The sequence below is a fragment of the Capra hircus genome, unplaced genomic scaffold, assembly GCF_001704415.2.
Source record: "Capra hircus breed San Clemente unplaced genomic scaffold, ASM170441v1, whole genome shotgun sequence".
In the NCBI taxonomy this organism is placed as follows: Eukaryota; Metazoa; Chordata; class Mammalia; order Artiodactyla; family Bovidae; genus Capra; species Capra hircus.
The window spans coordinates 472,849-492,175 of NW_017189541.1; the positions used below are offsets into that span (position 1 = coordinate 472,849).

General features: G+C 51.6%; 1 protein-coding gene across 3 annotated transcripts in view; it reads right to left on the minus strand.

Annotated features, from left to right (window-relative positions):
• The window catches only part of DHRSX (dehydrogenase/reductase X-linked), a 182,244-nt gene that overhangs the window by 143,862 nt on the left and 19,055 nt on the right, over positions 1 to 19,327 (minus strand). The gene's annotated exons all lie outside the window — the stretch shown is intronic.

Sequence of the window (19,327 nt, forward strand, 5' to 3'; positions counted from 1 at the left end):
AGGGGGCCCTCGGGGTAAAGAAGCCGTCTGTAGCTGCTGCTGCTGCTAAGTCGCTGCAGTCGTGTCCGACTCTGCGCGACCCCACAGACGGCAGCCCACCAGGCTCCGCCGTCCCTGGGATTCTCCAGGCAAGAACGCTGGAGTGGGTTGCCATTTCCTTCTCCAATGCGTGAAAGTGAAAAGTGAAAGTGAAGTCACTCAGTCGTGTCCGACTATTAGCGACCCTATGGACTGCAGCCTACCAAGTTCCTCCGTCCATGAGATTTTCTAGGCAAGAGTACTGGAGTGGCTTGCCATTGCCTTCTCCAAAGAAGCCGTCTACAGGAGTTCTATCCCTCTCTCCAGACCCCCTGGAGGAGGAAATGCCAACCCCCTGCAGGATTCTTGCCTGGAGAATCCCAGGGACAGCGGAGCCTGGTGGGCTACAGTCCACGGGGTCGCAAAGAGTCGGGCAAGACACACTTGCATTACGACAGCCTGGCGTAGACACCTCACAAAGCCTCGCTCAACCCCCACAGACACCTCTGCAAGAATGAACGCTGCCAACATGATGTGCAGAAAGGGTGAGACGAGGGATACAGCCCAGGACCCTGGGTTGGGAGTCCTGGATGAATCCTCTCGGGTCAGGCTGGCTGTGTTGTGACATGGAGGTCTTAACACCTGTACACACTTCCTTCCTCCGAGGCGCTCAGTGAACTGAGTACCGTGAATGTATTGTGTATCGTCTTCTCCAGCGTCTGGAGACGGCGTGAAAACCACAGAGTGTCTCACAAAAACCATGAGCCTTGTGACTGCTTTAACCATTGACCTCTGCACGAACCCACATGGATCCAAACACGTGAGACCAGCGGTTGATGTTTCAACCTAAAGCTTGCTGTGTCCGACTCACGGGCAGAGAGAACACACGTGGGGTGGTCTAGAAGGGCAGACGGGGCCGGGGAGGGAAGGGTTGGTCGCTTGGGGTCAGAGGATGCAAGCTGTTATATATCGGATGGGGCAACAGCAAGGTCCTGCTATACAGAGCAGAGGACAGGATTCAATACCCTACGATAAACCATCACGGAAAAGGATGTGTAACAAGATGTGTGTGTGTGTGTGTGTGTGTGTGTGTGTGTGTGTGTATTATATATATGGGTCTTCCCTGGTGGCTCAGGGGGTAAAGAATCTGCCTGCAATGCAGGAGACCCGGGTTCGATCCCTGGGTCCAATCCCTGGGTCCAATCTCTGGGTCCGATCCCTGGGTCGGGAAGATCCCCTGGAGGAGGGCATGGCAACCCTCTCCAGGATTCTTGCCTGGAGAATCCCACGGACAGAGGAGCCTGGAGGGCTGCAGTCCATGGGACAGGGGTGGGTGCAGGTGGATGGAGGCCCACAGGAAGCCCCTGCCAGGAAGGCATAGCGCTGAGTCCTGGACAGACGGGTCACTTTGCATTTGAGCAGGAAGCTTCTAGGTGAGTGAGCTGCTATGTGTAGAAAGTGGCTGGTCCGAGGAGATTTACTATAGGATCAACGCTGGTCAGTCAGTTCAGTCGGTCAGTCGTGTCCGGCTGTTTGCGACCCCATGGACTGCAGCACACCAGGCCTCCCTGTCCATCACCAACTCCTGGAATTCACCCAAACCCATGTCCATTGAGTCACTGATGCCATCCAAACATCTCATCCTCTGTCGTCCCCTTCTCCTCCCGCCTTCAAGCTTTCCCAGCATCAAGGTCTTTTCCAGTGAGTCAGCTCTTCTCATCAGATGGCCAAAGTATTGGAGCTTCAGCTTCAGCTTCAGCATCAGGCCCTCCAATGAACACCCAGGACTGATTTCCTTTAGGATGGGCTGGTTTCACTGATTTCCTTTAGGATAAATGTAGCAAGCACGAATTTGGTATGTTCCCTGTCTCCTGTATTTTATATTACAAAATGCCTTTTCTTCATCGAAGTACACTTGATTTATAATATTTTTATAAGTTTCAGTGGTACAACACAGTCACCATTTTTAAAAGTTATACTCGATTTCTGTGTGTGTTCATCACTACGTCATGTCTGACTCTTTGCGACCCCATGGACGGTAGCCCACCAGGCTCCTCCATCCACGGGATTCTCCAGGCAAGAGTACCGGAGTCGGTTGCCATTTCCTCCTCCAGGGGATCTTCCCAACCCCAGGGATTGAACCCAGGTCTCCTGCATTGCAGGCAGATTCTTTACCATCTGAGCCACCAGGGAAGCCCAAGAATACTGGAGTGGGTAGCCTGTCCCTTTTCCAGGGGATCTTCCCAACCCAGGAATCGAACCGGGGTCTCCTGCACTGCAGGAGGATTCTTTACCAACTGAGCTATCAGGGAAGCCCAAAACAAATACAGTAAAGGCTTTAAAACAATAAAGATACATTTTTTAAAATTTAAATGCTTAAAAAATAACAAACAAAAAAATACTGAAATGGCTCTTCAAATCACGGGTCCAACTTTACACCCAGTGACGGACATGTTAATAGCTGACGAAAACTGCAAGAATACCATCTGACCCAGCAGGTTGGTGAGAGTTCAAAGACTTCAACATCACATTCTCTGGTGTGGCCACGGGGACAACGCTCTGACCCACAAAGTGGATAGGAGTGCAAAACGGCTCAGTCCCCGTCGGGGAAAACTGTGTAATATCTACCCCAGTTACATGTGATTCTATCGTTTCGTCTCGCAAAGTCACTTCTAGGAATCGGCTGTGAAGAGGCCAGGTCAGGTGCCAACTCAGAGCTCCGCAACTGCACTGCGTCTCCGTGCAGAAACCATGTGTCAGCCACCTGCCGCCGTAGTCCGCTCTCCAAGTCGTGTCTGACTCTCTGTGACCCCACAGACCATTGTGAATTTACAAAGATTAAACCCTATGCATTCTTGCAAGAGCTCTGTATTTTTAAACTCCCTTTTTAAGGTCTTTGACCCATTGAGAGTTGACGTAAGGGTCTATTCATAATACAGGAGTATGTGGTATTGGATTTAGTCACTCAGTCGTGTCTGATTCTATGTGACCCCGTGGACTGCAGCCAGCCAGGCTCCTCTGTCCATGGGTTTCTCTAGGTTTGTGTCCGACTCTTGTGACCCCGTGGACGGTACCCCGCCAGGCTCCTCTGTCCATCGGATTCTCCAGGCCAGAATACTGGAGTGGGTTGCCATGCCCTCCTCCAGGAGAGCTTCCCGACGCAGGGATCACACCTGAGTCTTACGTCTCCAGTAAATTCAGGATGCTAACCTGACCCCAACCGTGCCAGCTGCCCATCCCGGACGGAAGCGTACCAGCCGCCCTGTCAAAGCTCTCACCTGCTCCTCTAATTCTAAAACCATTCAGTTTTGCAGCTTCCTGGTCCGACACTACCAGATGCAACTACTTGCCCCAGGGTTTGGGTCTGGACGGCCAGGCGCTCACACAGAAAGGCAACCGTGGATTCCCAGGTGGCTCGGAGGTAAAGGACCCGCCAGGCCAAGGCAGGAGACACGGGTTTCGGCCCTGGTCTGGGGACGATCGCACACGCCACGGGGGCAACAACTGTGCTCCAGGGCCCCGAACCCGCAACTCCTGAAGCCCGTGTTCCGCAAACCAGGAAGTCACCGCAACGATAAGCCCACACACTCCAACTAGACACCAGCCCCCGCTCTCTGCAATGAGAGAAAGCCCAGGTGTGGCAACCAAGACCCAGCAGAGCCAAAAGTAAATCAATCAATAAAGAGTAATTTAAAAAAAAAGGCAGCTCAGATCTTGGCAAACGCACGGTTGGCAAAGACACAGCGTTTGCAGGGCGAGCCAAGCGGTCCCTTGCGAGCTATGTTTAGACACTCCGCGGTCATGCTTCTAAGTGTCTAACTCGGAGGGCTGACCTCACAGCTCGGGGATGGGCAGCAGCTTGGGAAAATAGCAACATGACAGGCTCGCTGAGCTCGCGACACGTGAGAGACGCCCCTAATGACTGCGACCCCGTGGACTGCAGCACGCCCTGCTTCCCTATCCTTCACCATCTCCTCCTGGAGCCTGCTCAGAACCATCCATATGGGACCTGCTGCTCTTACTTTAACCTTTGTGCCCTTTTGCCTTGCGTTACAAATGTTGCCCAGAGCCTGAGCTTTTACTTTAACCTTTGTGCTCTTTTGCTTTGCGTTACAAATGTTGCCCAGAGCCTGAAATAGACGGAGCAGTTCACTCTCAGGTTCTGATCTTTAAAGGCATAACCCTTTTCCACTCACAGAGAGCTTTAAAAAGTTGCAGAAGAGAGAATAACCTTTGTTTGGTTGGAGATTTATAGTAACATTGTAGACAGGATAGTTCATTCTTAGGCAGATCTTTACCTGAGTATAACCCTTTTCCACTCACAGAGAGCTTTAAAAAGTTGCAGAAGAGAGAATAACCTTTGTTTGGTTGGAGATTTATAGTAACATTACAGACAGGATAGTTCATTGTTAGGTTCTGACCTTTAATGGTATCACATTCACAGAGAGATAAAAAGTTGCAGAATAGAAAATAACATTTGTCTTCTTGGAGGGTCATAGGAACACCATAAACACATTCTGAGTCTCAGATCTTTAGGCGTATAACCCTTTTCCATTCAGAGAGATTTAAAAAGCTGCCGAAGAGAGAATAACCTTTGTCTGCTTGGAGGTTTAGACTAACATTATAAATAGATGGGATAGTCCCTTCTCAAGGCCCTGACCTTTAAGGGGACAACACTCATCCATTCACAGGGAGATAAGAGGTTGCAGAGGAGAGAAAAACACTTGTGTTGTTGGACGTTAAGATGAGCATCGCAATGGACACGGATTCCTGAACCAAGAAGTCTGCAACCACTAACCTCACCCCCTCCCTCACCTGGCCCTTAACAAGGCTTTGCTGAAACATTCAGGAGGTCCAGGACTTGAGGGCACAAGACACCTGACTCCTTGCATGACCCTGCAGTAAAGCTTTCTCTGCTCTAAACTCCCAACATTTCGGCTTGTTCATCTTCACTGTGCGCTGAGCAGACAGAAAGGACGGCTTTTTCTAAGCAAGACACAGACACGGTGCAGGAAATAATCTATCACTCGGACCACGAAAAGATTGCTTCATCCCATGGAACCAAAAGTGCCTCAGAAGACAGCGAAAGGAAAAACAGAAACGGTGCCATGTGGGAAGAAGGTCCGGTTCTTTGTCTATAAAGAGTCCTTGCAAAATAATTTGAAAACATTTAACAACTCTCCGGAAAAGAGAAAAAGAAGGAAATGAACAAGAAATTCACCGAGACGGAAAAAGACACAGATGTGGACAAGGATGTTGGAGCTGGCTCCGCCCTGTCTGACTCTCTGTGACCCACCAGGCTCCTCTGTCCATGGGATTCTCCAGGCAAGAATCCTGGAGTGGGGTGCCATGCCCTTTTCCAGGGGGTCTTTTCCGACCCTGGGATCAAACCCAGGGCTCCTGCACTGCAGGGAAATTCTTTACCACTGAGAACCATGATGGGGAATTTTCAAACCCACATGCACACAAAAATCGCAAGGATCACACAGACGGACACAGGACTGAACACAAGTTAGGGCAGGAGATGGGGCCGAGAGCACCGCCTTGCGTCAAAGTCAGCCTCTCGCTGTAGGACGTGGTACCTGTATCCGTCATGATACAAGAGGGCTCCTGTGGCAGGAAAGCAGGAGCGCTGTTGCCCCATTGAATTCTTTATAACTGTACCTGCATCTAAAACTGTCTCAAACTAGCAGCTTTTATTTACGTGTGCATTTTAACCTCTACGCCCAGCCTGCAGCTCCCCAACCAGGGATCGAACCTGGGGTCCCCGCAGTGAGAGCACCAGTCCTAACTGCTGGTCTGCCCACCAGGGAAGTCCCAGCAAATTTTTGTAAAAAGTCTAAACTCATGCCATCATTAAAAAAAAAAAGAAAGAAAGAAAGAATATAGCCTTCTTTAAGTATAAAGCAAGGAGATCCAACCCATCCATCCAAAAGGAAATTAATCCTGAATGTTCACTGGAAGGACTGATGCTGAAGCTGAAACTCCAATCCTAGGGCCACCTGATGCGAAGAGCTGCCTCACTGGAAAAGACCCTGATGCTGGGAAAGATTGAAGGTGGGAGGAGAAGGGAGCGACAGAAGATGAGATGTTTGGATGCCATCACCGATTGGATGGACATGAGTTTGAGCAGGCTCCGGGAGATGGTGATGGACAGGGAGGCCTGGCGTGCTGCGGTCCATGGGGTCACAAGAGTCAGACACGAGTGAGTGACTGAACTGGAAGTATGAAGCAAAAGGCGGCTTCCCTGGTGGCTCAGTGGTAAAGAATCCGCCTTGCAACGCAGGAGACACGGTTCAGTCCCTGGTCCAGAGGATCCCACAGGCCAGGGAGTAACTAAGCCCAGTGAGCCACAACTCCTGAGCCTGAGAGGTAGAGCCTGGGAGCCCAAACTCCTGAAGGTTGCGTGCCCTGGAGCCCGGGCTCTGCAACAAGACAACCCCTCGCAGTGAGAAGCCCCCACTCACAACTAGAGAAAAAGTCCACGTGTAGCGACAAAGAGCCAGTGCTGCCAAAAATAAACACACAAATACATGAAATTAAAAAGAAAACCAACCTCAAAACAAAGAACTCTGCCATCTTGGCCCTTGTCCAGCTATGTTGAAATGACCCAAGCTTTGTGGCTACTTTTAGAATTGGGGGCTGACCCCCATGCCTGGTCCCTTTTTTATCAAATACTGGCGGCTGGATGCCCGGGCGAAGCACGGTCGTCACGAGACAGAAGTGGGCGCCAGGTACAGGGGTTTTGAAAGCCCAGGGCAGTGGCAACATCATCTCCCCTCTGTTATCTCTGTGGTTCCTGGACTTTGATTTATGTTCTGCGTTTCCTATCTTCTGCAGACACGTGTAAGCCACTGTGAATTCTCCATGCGAGCACGTGGGTCGTCTATTCACTGCTTCACCCCTTAAATCTTTGCTCCCGCGCTCTCCTGGGAAACGACAACGGAAGTCTGCCGGGAGAGCATCAGGGAAAGATAAATCCAAGCCACAGTGAGTCGCTGGTTCACAACTGTGCGGATGGCTGCTATATTAAAGGGAGGAAGGAGAGGGCAAGACGGGAGGGGAGAGAGAGAGAAAGAGAGAGAGAAAATGGAGAAAGAGGCAAAGTAAGAAAGGGAGAGAGGAGGAAAGACAGGAAAGGAGAGACGAAGAAGGGAGGGAGGAGGGAAGAGAGAATAAAGTTCGTGAGAAGGCACCGAAATCAGAACCAACGCAAGGCTGACGCGGAGGTAAGCCGGAGGGGCCACTTCGGCAAAGAGTCTGACGGCTCTTCAAGAGGTTAAACATGGAGACACAAGAGCCCAGCTGGGCCACACCGAGCTGTCAATGTCTCCCGGAGAAATGAAACCAGGCACCCGCCCAAACACGCATGATGAAGCTGGATTCAGAGGAGCTTGATTCACAAGAGCCAGGAAGGTGAGAACAGCCCGAGTGTTGATGGACTGATGGATGGATGATGGATGGATGGATGATGGATAAGTCGATGGATGGGTGGATGATGGGTGGGTTGATTGATGGATAGATGGATGGGTGGGTGGGTGGATGGATGATAGATGGATGATGGACAAATGGATGGATCAATGATGGATGATGGATGGATGATAGATGGATGGATGATGGATAAGTCGATGGATGGATGGATGGATGGGTGGGTTGGATGATGGATGGATGGATGGTGTATGATGGATGGATGGATGATGGGTGGGCGGGTGGGTGGGTGGATGTTGGATGGATGGCTGGGTGGGTGGGTGGATGATAGATGGGTGAATGGGTGGATTGACTGATGCATAGATGGATGGGTGGGTGGGTGGATGGATGATAGATGGATGATGGACAAATGGATGGATCAATGATGGATGATGGATGGATGGATGGGTGGGTGATGGATGGATGGGTGGATGGATGATGGGTGGGTGGATGTTGGATGATGGATAGATGGGTAGATGGATGATGGATTGATGGATGGATGGATGGGTGGATGGATGGATGGATGATGGGTGGATGGGTGGGTGGATGATGGGTGGATGGGTGGATGGTGGATGATGGATAGATGGGTAGATGGATGATGGATAGATGGATGGATAATGGATGGATAGATGGATAGATGATGGATGGATGGGTGGTTGGATGATGGATGGATGGATGAGTGGATGGATGATAGGTGGATGGGTGGGTGGATGATGGGTGGATGGTGGATGATGGATAGATGGGTAGATGGATGATGGATGATGGATGGATGATGGATGAGTGGGTGGATGATCGGTGGGTGGATGATGGATGAGTAATGGATGGATGAGGGATGGATGATAGATGGTGTATTATGGGTGGATGGATGGGTGGATGGATGGTTAAACAGCATGAGGCCCATCCACACGGTGGAACAGGACGCAGCCATGGAAAGGAGTGAAGCTCTGACACAGGCTACAGTGTAGATGGAGACCCCGAACACACGACGTTCAGAGACAGAAACCACATGCGCAAGGCCATATATTTCATGATCCAATTTATACAGAATGCAGAAACAGGCAAACATATGGAGGCAGACTGCACACTGGTGGGTTCCAGGGGCTGGAGAGAGCGAGGAACAACAGGTAATTGGTACAGGACCCTTTTTCTGGTTGCTGTGTTTAGCTAAGTCATTTCTAACTCTTTCGTGACCCTGTGGATTGTAGCCCCACCAGGTTGCTCCATCCATGAGACTTCCCAGGCAATGACACTGGAGAGGGTTGCCATTTCCTCCTCCAGGGGAATCTTCCCGACCCAGGGATCGAACCCACGTCTCCCGCTTCGCCAGGAGGATTCCTTACCACTGAGCCACGTGGGAAGGAGCTGATAAAAAGAAGCTCAAAGATGACACAGTGGTGGTGCTTGTCCAACTCTGCAAATAACCTAAGAACTTCTGAATTGCGCCAGAGAAAGGGTGCCTTGTATGGTGACTACAGTCTCAGTTTAAAATGGGGGAAACGCCGTGTTTAATCATGAATAATGGGGGCCGAGTGGGTACTTGGAAGCTCTGGCGTTCTTCTCACAAATGAATACTAACCTATGTTGCCCACCGTTTCCTGCTGCTCTTACCAACGCTCTCTACTTTACCGTGCACGTGCTTATGGTATGCTTAGCCACTCAGACACGTCTGACTCTTTGCAACCCCATAGACTGTTGCCCACCAGGCTCCTCTGTCCGTGGGGACTCTCCAGGCAGGAATACTGGAGAGGGCTGCCAGTCCTGTCTCAAGAGTCCTCAAAATTGAGGGGCAATAATTTTAAAGTGATGCGTGTCTGCCCTTCTAACTCAACTGGCTGCAGGATTCTGTTTTCCTGAAACGCAGCCTCACTAAGAAAGGCTGTGTCGGCAAACCATGACAATTAAGAAGCTTACACGTCTCACCAGTGAGACTCTTCTCGCAGATCCACCGTGGGAAGCGGACTTTGAAAGATAAAGTGTCCAGCTCGGACACTGTGCCCGCCTGTGACCCATCTGGTGACTAGGGAAGAGGAAAACAACAGGCCTTCATTCCGGGGACAGAATGACCTCCAGGCAGGAGAGCAAAGCGGGGGCAGAGATGGGAAGGCTTAGCACACGGTCAGATCACATCATCAATCCATCAACCCTCAAAGGAGGCTGGCAGAAAAGGGAACAGCCCGCAGAGTTGTCCAGACCTTATGTGAAAAAGTTCCTTAGTCCTCAAATATCTCTACCCACGCCCTGATTTCGTCCTTTCTCCTGAGTGAGTAATATTCCACTGTACGTATGTACCACATTTTTATCCATTCGTCTCTTGACGGCCGTGTAGGTTGCTTCTACGTCCTGGCTATTGTAACGCAGTGCTGCTGTGCACACTGGGCTGTGTGTATCTGTTTAAATGGCACTTTCATCTGGCTACGTGCCTAGGAGTGAGACTGCGGGATGACACGGTACTACTGGTTTTCGTTTTCCAAGGAACCTGCCTGCTATTGAGCCTACATCAACTGACCTTGCCACCAACGGTGGAGGAGGGTTCCCTTTTCTCCACACCCTCTCCAGCATTTATTGGGTGTAGATTTTTTTGATGATGGCCATTCTGACCAGTGGTACCTCATCGTTGTTTTGAGGTGAATTTTGGTTCATTGTATAGCGGACACTAACACACCGTACTGAAGCAAGTGTGCCCCAGTTTAAAAAATAACAACTTTAAATTGACTTTTTTTTTTTTAATTAAGTTACTCAGTGCTGTGAACAGTGGTCTGAGGAATGATAGTGTCAAAGTGTTACACATGTCACATTTTCCAGTGAATTTTGCGAACAGACCCATGTCTCCCTGGACACCCCGAGGACAAGGCTCTTTCATCTCCACTCCCGTCTTCCAAAAGAACAGAGGACGAGAGAAAAACAGTGTTGGTGGGAGTGTCTACAGGCAAATTCTGCAACCTTCCTAGCTGTATGCCATGTAATACCAAAGGAATACTTTTCACAGGCAAGAACACTCTGCAGAATTCTTTTGCAATGAATATTCTCAGGCATATTTTTTAAACCCTAAATAAGCCTAAGTCCTCAGGATATTCCAAGTGATGAGGAAACTTGCTTTGGGGGGAACACAGCCATAAGATGAAGGACCAGATGGCAGGGTCCTCAGAAAATTGTACTGAACTATATGATCTAATGGGTGGGTTATTTGCCAGTAATCCTAAGGGAAGTCAACACTGCGCATTCATTGGAAAGGCTGAAGCTGAAGCTGAAGTCGCAGTACTCTGGCCGCTTGATGCAAAGAGCCAACTCATTGGGAAACACTCCGATGCTGGAAAAGAGGGAAGGTGGGAGGAGAAGGGGACAACAGAGGATGAGGTGGCTGGACGGCATCACCGACTCGACCGACGCACTTGAGTTTGAACAAGATCCAGGAGGTGCTGAAGGACAGGGAGGCCTGGCGTGCTGCGATCCACAGGGTCCCAAAGAGTTGGACACGACCGAGCAACTGAACAGCAAGACCAGCAGGCGGGAGACTGGGGAACAGCTGAAGTTACAGCTCAAGTCGCAAGATCATTTGAAGGCAGAATTACCACTTCTTTAGGGAACCGCAGTCTTTCTTCAAACTGACGTTGTCAAGTGATATGACGAGGCCCACCCCGATTATGGCAGGTAATCCGGTTAACTCAAAGTCTACTAATTTCAAGTTCTTAACATGGGGCTATTTTTATAGTGTTTATTGAATTTGTTACAATGCTGCTTCTGATTTTTTTTGGGGGGGAGTGGTTTCTTGCAAGGAGGCAAATACTGGTTGCTGAAACAAAGTTACCAAAACTAGGTGATTTAAACCACAGGTGTGATTCTCAGAGTCCTGCAGGCTGTGGGTCTGAGACCACAGTGAGAGCAGATTCGTTGCCAAGAGGCAAAGCTCTGGCCTGGTCCGTACCCCTGCCCACTTGCTGTATCCTCGTGTGATGGAGAGACGTGTGATGGAGAGATGATTTCTCTTTCCCCCTCTCACAAGGCCACTCATCCCATCCTGGGGACCCCACCCTCATGGCTTCATCTAACCCTCATCACCTCCCAAAGACGCCCCTCCACATCCCAACACATCCCCTTCGAGGGCCAGGGTTTCCACATATGAATTCTGGGGGGATACAGAGACTTGGTCCATAGCAAGCTCTACGCCATCTCAGCTGGAGGTGTGGGCCTGGGAAGGCTGGAGGGGAAGGAGGGAAGGCAAGGCTGGGGGCTACCGGGTAGCTCTTCCCTTGAGCCGTCAGCAGATGCCTACCTACTTGCCATCACTCCCGACTGTGGCTGTGCTCCCCCCATTCTCCCGCCTTCCCAGCCCCGATACACGCCAACCCCCCACTAGGGTGATCAGGTCAGCACCAGGCAGGGACACCACCAGCGCTTCTCAGGGGTGTCCGTCCTGCGAGACGCCGGGCACACAGCCTCACTGCTGGCTCGGGCATCACACCCACACCCTCCCCGGGATCCCAGGCCGGTTCCTTCCCGAGGCCGAGCACACTGCGGCAGCCCCGGATGGTCGGACCACACCCCTGGGGCTGGCCACCGGGGACCCAGGCGTGAGATCCTAGACGCGAGCAGAAAGGGAGGTGACCCAGTATCTGCTTCCCGGAGCTGCTCCTCACACATGACACTCTGCTGCCTGGAGACCCTGATCTGGGAACAACCTGGAGAGCCCATTATCTGAGCACCATGCAGAGACCGTCCTCTCTGAGCCTGACCTGAAGACCCCCATCACCCGAGCCCCCCTGGAGACCCCCATCATCTGAGCACCATGCAGAGACGGTCGTCTCTGAGCCTGACCTGGAGACCTTCATCATCTGAGCCCCCCTGGAGACCCCCATCATCTGAGCACCATGCAGAGACCGTCCTCTCTGAGCCCCACCTGGAGACCCCTGTCATCTGGCCCCCCTGGAGACCCTCATCATCTGAGCACCATGAAGAGACCATCCTCTCTGAGCCCCGCCTGGAGACCCCCATCATCTGAGCACCATGCAGAGACCGTCCTCTCTGAGCTTGACCTGAAGACCCCCATCATCTGAGTCCCGCCTGGAGATCCCCATCATCTGAGCACCATGCAGAGACCGTCTTCTCTGAGCCTGACCTGGAGACCTTCATCATCTGAGTCCCTCCTGGAGACCCCCGTCATCTGAGCACCATGCAGAGACCATCTTCTCTGAGCCCTGCCTGGAGACCCCCATCATCTGACTCCCGCCTAGAGACCCCCGTCACCTGAGCCCCGCTGGAGACCCCCGTCACCTGAGTCCCCCGCCCCCCCCCTGGAGACCCCCGTCACCCGAGCCCCCTGAGACCCCCGTCACCCAAGCTCCCCTGGAGACCCCCATCATCTGAGCCCCCCTGGGACCCTGGAGACTCCCATCACTGAGCCCCCTGGAGACCCCCGTCATCTGAGTGCCCCTGGAGACCCCTGTCATCCGAGCCCCCCTGGAGACCTCCATCATCTGAGCCCCTCTGAAGACCTCCATCATCTGAGCCCCCCTGGAGACCCCATCCGAGCTTCACCACCCACAGCCCAGGAATGGGGTCCTCCTCTGAGACCCCATGCTCCCCAGGCAGGCCCATGCCCACCCAACCCCACTGTACAGAGCCCTGCCTTAGCGTTCACTTTGGACTCCCGGCTCCAGGGTCTGCTGTCCTGGCCCTGAGGGGTGCTCCCTGCTCTCTGACCGAGTGTGTGTGAAAGAGGGCACGCCACTCCAGCCTAGGAGACAGGGGACCGCGCACTGAGCTCAGAGGGTCGACACCCACCCCCCAACTCCTGTGGGCGAGAAGCTTGAAATGTCGAGCGCTCAGCGGTTCCAGGGCCACACAAGCAGGGTGCACTATAGGAACCCGGTGGTTCCTGCCAAACTGTCTTACGCAGCAGGGAAATGTGTAAACCCATGGCAAGTGAAGCAATGACAGCTTGCCTTTAAGGACAAACGTATGGCTTCATTCAGTTTCCGCAGAGAAAATCAAAGCTGCTCAACGTGCCCTCAGTTTAACCGTTCAAGTACCAGATGGATGGATGGGATGGGTGGGTGGGTGGGTGGATGGATGGATGGATGAGTGGACAGATGGATGGGTGGATGGATGGTGGAGATAGGGAGATAGACAGGTGAATGGATAGACAGACAGATAGAGATAGCTGTCCATCCGTGGATGGAAAGATGGAGAAACTCAGAGACAGAGGGACGGACAGGTAGGTAAAGACAGATACACGGACGGAGTGAAGGAAATAAACACAGAGATGACAAGATAAACTACATCTGCGTGTGACTTGCTCAGTCGTGCCCGACTCTCTGCGACCCCACGGACTGTGGCCCGCCAGGCTCCTCTGTCCATGGATTCCCCAGGCAACATTACTACAGTGGGTTGCCATTTGCTATTCCAAAGCAGCCACATGTAATGAATAGCTAATAAAGACCTACTGTATAGCAGAGTACTATTTAGAGTACTCTGTAAAAACCTATATGGAAAAAGAATTTTCACAGAAAGAGTGGTTAAATGTGCGTGTTAGTGTCTCAGTCATGCCCAGCTCTGGGCGACCCCATGGACTGCAGCCCACCAGGCTCCTCTGTCCAGAAATTCCAGGCCAGAATACTGGAGTGGGTGGCCATTCTAGTACTGACTATTGAATATTCTGTACTGAAGTCCAGGCCAGAATACTGGAGTGGGTATCCATTCCCTTCCCCAGGGGGATCTTCCCCGACCCAGAGACTGAACCTGGATCTCCTGCACGCTAGGCAGATTCTTTACCATCTGAGCCACCAGGAAACCCATCAAGGAAGAAAATACACAGATAAACACAAAAGATAAATTAGCAATAAATACATAAATGATATATTAGCATTGGATGGCATCACCCACTCCACGGACACGAGTCTGAGCAAACTGCAGAAGATGGTCAAGGATAGGGAAGTCTGCCGTCCTGCGGTCCACGGGGCCACAGAGTCAGACACGGCTGAGCGACTAAACGGTAACAATGTATAAACGACAAGTAACAGATACCCAGAAAGATGATGGATACCAAGGGATACATGATACATTGACAGATCACAGATACACAGACACAAAAATACACAGATGACACAGATATTCGACACAAGTGATCAAAAGGCAGATAGATGGTCAAGAAACAGAAAAGAGATGCATGCATCAGTTCCGTTCAGTTCAGTCGCTCAGTCGTGTCTGGCTCTTGCACGCCAGGCCTCCCTGTCCATCACCAACTCCCGGAATTCACTCAGACTCACGTCCATCGAGTCAGTGATGCCATCCAGCCATCTCATCCTCTGTCGTCCCCCTTTCCTCCTGCCCCCAATCCCTCTCAGCATCAGGGTCTTTTCCAATGAGTCAGCTCTTCGCATCAGGTGGCCAAAGGATTGCAGTTTCAGCTTCAGCATCAGTCCTTCCAATGAAGAGATGAAAGATGATAGATGCATAGATTTACTAGTAAGTAAATGATAAAAATGTGGATAGACAGATATGTAACACAGAGATGATAAATAATTGACTATAAACAATACATAGAATATAAAAAGCGCACATATTCATATGTATAAATATGTACTTATGTTTATATATGTTTATAATTATGTTCTTTTGAGCAAGCTCCAGGAGTTGGTGATGGACAGGGAACCCTGGCGTGCCGTAGTCCACAGGGTTGCAAAGAGTTGGACACGACTGAGCAACTGAACTGAACCGATAATTCTATTTTATATATTTGTATTGTGAAATGAAAATGTCTCCTGTCACAGCGATAAACAAGAAATGTCCCAGCCATCTGCGATTTCTGGCCTCCAAACGTGAATAAAAGTGTGTTACTCACTCTAACTGTTTCCAGCTCCTTTGACTGTAGCCCACCAGGCTCCTCTGTGCATGGGATTCTCCAGGCAAGGATACTGGAGTGGGCTGCCATGCCCTCCTCCAGGGGAGCTTCCCCACCTGGGGATCGAACCCGCGTCTCTTAAGCCTCCTGCATCGGTAGGCAGCGTCTTTACCACCAGCGCCACCTGGAAGCGCCACCAGACAGCAAGCAGGAGACGCCTCCCACTCACGTGGGACCACAGGGTCGCAGCCACTAGAGCTCAGAAGGTGGCCAACGGCCCCCCACCATGTACAAGTCCCAGCCGTGCGTCTGGGGGATGTGAGGGGCACAGAAGGGCTTGTGTGTCCGAGCAGAGCTGCAAAGCCAGTCCTGGGGCCCAACACAGCTGCAGGACATCCAGCATCGTGTCTGAATTGTGGATAATTTATAGGACAGGGACCCACGGGCTGCACATTCCCAAGGAGAAGAATCCTGGTCAAGCGTCAGGGTTGGTCCACACTGCGCTGGGAACCCAGGAACATGAGCTGTCAGAGATAGCTGCAGTAGTTTCAGAAGCTTGTAGACTCCCCACCTTCTCAGAGGTTCAGGTCCTGCTCACGGGGCGGCCAAGACCGAGACCACCAGGGTCTCTTTCCAAATCTGCCCAGCACTGCCCCCCTTCCCGAGTGGAGGTGAGAGCAGAACTCTGAAAGGAGCCTGAGTTAGGGAAGTCCCAACATCGTTTGGAATTCAAAGAAAGAACTCAGGAGGAAGTAACTCCTGAAATGGGCATTGTGATGGCTCAGTGGGAAACAACCTGTCTGCCGATGCAAGAAACGTCAGTTCGATCCCTGGGTCGGGAAGATCCCCGAGAGAAGAGAATGTCAACCCACTCCAGTATTCTGGTCTGGAGAATCCCATGGACCGAGGAGCCTGGCGGGCTATAGTCCATGGGGTCGCAGAGAGTCGGACACGGCTGAGCGACTCACACACAGATGCTAAAATTCCCATCAGAGAGGAAGAAGTTACCTATTTGATGGTCACGGGCCCTCAGACCTACTGGTGCCCGAGGGCGGGTAACATCAACCCCTGTGACCCCACCCCGTCACCTCACCCTCAGTCAGAGGCCCCATGCACGAGGCAACCGCAGACCCCCGAACGTCCCTCCACCACCTGGCCTTTCAAGGTAATGGGCCTTCCCTGGTGGCTCAGCAGGAAAGAGGCCACCTGCCATAAAAATGCAAGAGATAGCGGGTTCGATCCCTGACCCGGGAGGATCCCTTGGAGCAGCTAACGCCTTGTGGGCCACAGCTGCTGAGCCCAGGGCCTGCAACTCCTGAAGCCCACGCACCCTAGAGCCCGTGGTCCGCAAGAGGAGCGGGTGACAGGCAGGACGGCCAGGGGTCTCCAAACGGAGGAAATGGGCTGCCAGTCAGACGTTTTTTCTCTCTCCCTTAAGCGGCAGGAGACAAACTGCAATGCCAGATATTCTTCTGCCTTCTCTGTGCAAAACCAAAAGGTTTCTTTTAAAATTCTGTCTTGCCGTGATGACACCTGGTTCCCCCTGAACTTAACTCTTCTCGAACCTTGAGCTGACCAATGCATCTTCTTAGGGAAATGTTTGTCTTCAGCTCTGTGAATGAACTATGTATCTACCCTACACTCTGATTTCTTCAAGTCGGTTCTGCCTAAGACTCAGAACCGATACTGCTGCTGCTGCTGCTGCTGCTGCTGCTGCTGCTAAGTCGCTTCAGTCGTGTCCGACTCTGTGCGGCCCCAGAGACGGCAGCCCACCGGGCTCCCCCGTCCCTGGGGTTCTCCAGGCAAGAACACTGGAGTGGGTTGCCATTTCCTTCCCCAATGCGTGAATGTGAGAAGTGAAAGTGAAGACGCTCAGTCGTGTCCGAGTCTTAGTGACCCCGTGGACTGCAGCCCACCAGGCTCCCCCGTCCCTGGGATTCCCCAGGCAAGAACACTGGAGTGGGTTGCCATTGCCTTCTCCATCAGAACCGATAAGGGCTCAGCAAACCAGTGTGTTTTATTCACACACTGTGCTCCTAATCCATGTTAATCGAAACTATCTATTTGCTTGGAAACCTGCCCTTCTTCAAGATTCAGGTCAACTGTTTAATGGCCCAGGATGGCTCACGTGGTGCCAATGTTATCTCAAAATGTGTGTTGCGGGGGAGGGGCCTGGTGCCACTTTCTGAGTTCTGAGACACCTCCTTTCTCTAATTAGCAGACTGCTAGCAGCTGTATAACATCCAGCTAAAGACTAGCAGGGGGGCAGTCTCTCTGCCCCCTTCTGACGTCTATCTCAGATGCTTTCTCTATCTCTTCATACTTTGATAAAACTATATTACAAAAAAGCTCTGAGCAACCAAGCCTCGTCACTGGCCCCAGATTGAATTTGTCCCCTCTGGAGGCGAAGAATCCCGGCATCTTTCACGGCTCAGCAGCAACCTTTCAAGGAGAACCCGCAGCAATGGGAAGCCTGCAAAGCACAGGTACAGCAGACCCCGCTCACCAACCTCAGAAGCACCCTGTGCGCAGCAAACAAGACCCAGACATTAATAAATGAGTTTAAATTTTAAAAATGTGAAACGCTTTGCCAAAATCCAGCGGGCAGTTCAGGGTCTTTGGAGCATACACTGACCACCCTCCTTGCCTGGGGCCTCCAATAAACACAACACTTTCTTCACCACGACCTGGGGTCTGCAGACTCACTTTACTGCGTGTAGAGCGGAAAGACTCGGGTTTGGTTCAGTGACAGTTTCAGCCTTGCTGCCCAAAGCAACTGGAAAGGAAAGCTCTCCTCTCGCTTGGAAAGACTATCGACAGAGAACGCATAACCTGGTGAGCTCGGCTCAACTTGGGGGAAGGGACGTCGGAGGAACCTGAAGCGGACCTCAAGTGACGTGGGGTCAGCCGGTAGCTTTTTGACTGAGCTGTCCTTAGAAGCCACGGGACCTTTCTGGTGGCTCCGATAGTAAATGAATCTGCTTTCAACGCAGGAGGCCTGGGTTTGATCCCTGGGTCGGGAAGATTCCCCCTTGGAGAAGGGGATGGCAACCCACTCCAGCATTCTTGCCTGCAGAATGCCTTGGGCAGAGGAGCCTGGCGGGCTACAGCCCATGGGGTTGCAGGCAGTTGGACACAACCGAGCATCTAATGCTATTACTACTACCATGAGCCACAGACGGCCCCTGGCTGGATGGTTAAAGATCGGCGTACGGGACAGAATTAACAGTCACAGGGAGCAGGCTACATGGACGCAGAAGCAAGATGTGTCCGGAGACCGACGCGGGCTGCTTCTCCAACTAGACGGACTGCACGGACTCAGATTTTTGTCCCAGAAAAGAAGGAAAATGGCAGAAAAACCTCGTGCTGGGGGAGCATGGGGAAGCTCTGGCCGTTGGGGCTTATCACACTTCTTGGTCAGATGGCGCGTATGTTTATCAATGCATTTTATGTTTCTCAACAACAGAAACAGAATCAAAAAGAACAGGGATACCCTCTCACACTAGTTGATGGGAATGGAAATGGATGCAGCCACCACAAGAACAGAAAGCGAGTTCCTCAAGAAAAAGAACTAAAAATAGAGCTGCCGTATCATCCTGCAATCCCACTCCTGGGCATATGTATCTGGAGAAAACGATAATTCTAGAAGCTACGTGCGTCCCAGTGTTCACTGAAGCACTGATCACAACAGCCGAGACGTGGAAGCAGGCTAAATGTCCATCAGTAGAGGGCTGGATTAAAAAAGCGGCGGTACATACACGTGCAACGGAGTATCACTCAGCCAGGAAAAGGGACGGCATAACACCACTTGCAGCAAGACGGACGACGAACCTAGAGATGATCGCACCGAGCGAAACAGATCAGAAAGACAAACACCATAGGGTGTCATTTCCATGTGAAATCTAAAAAAACGGTACAAATGAACTTAGTTACAAGACAGAAGCAGACGTAGGAGACAAACGTTTGGTTCCCACAGGGCAAAGGGGAGCAGGGACAGATGAGGAA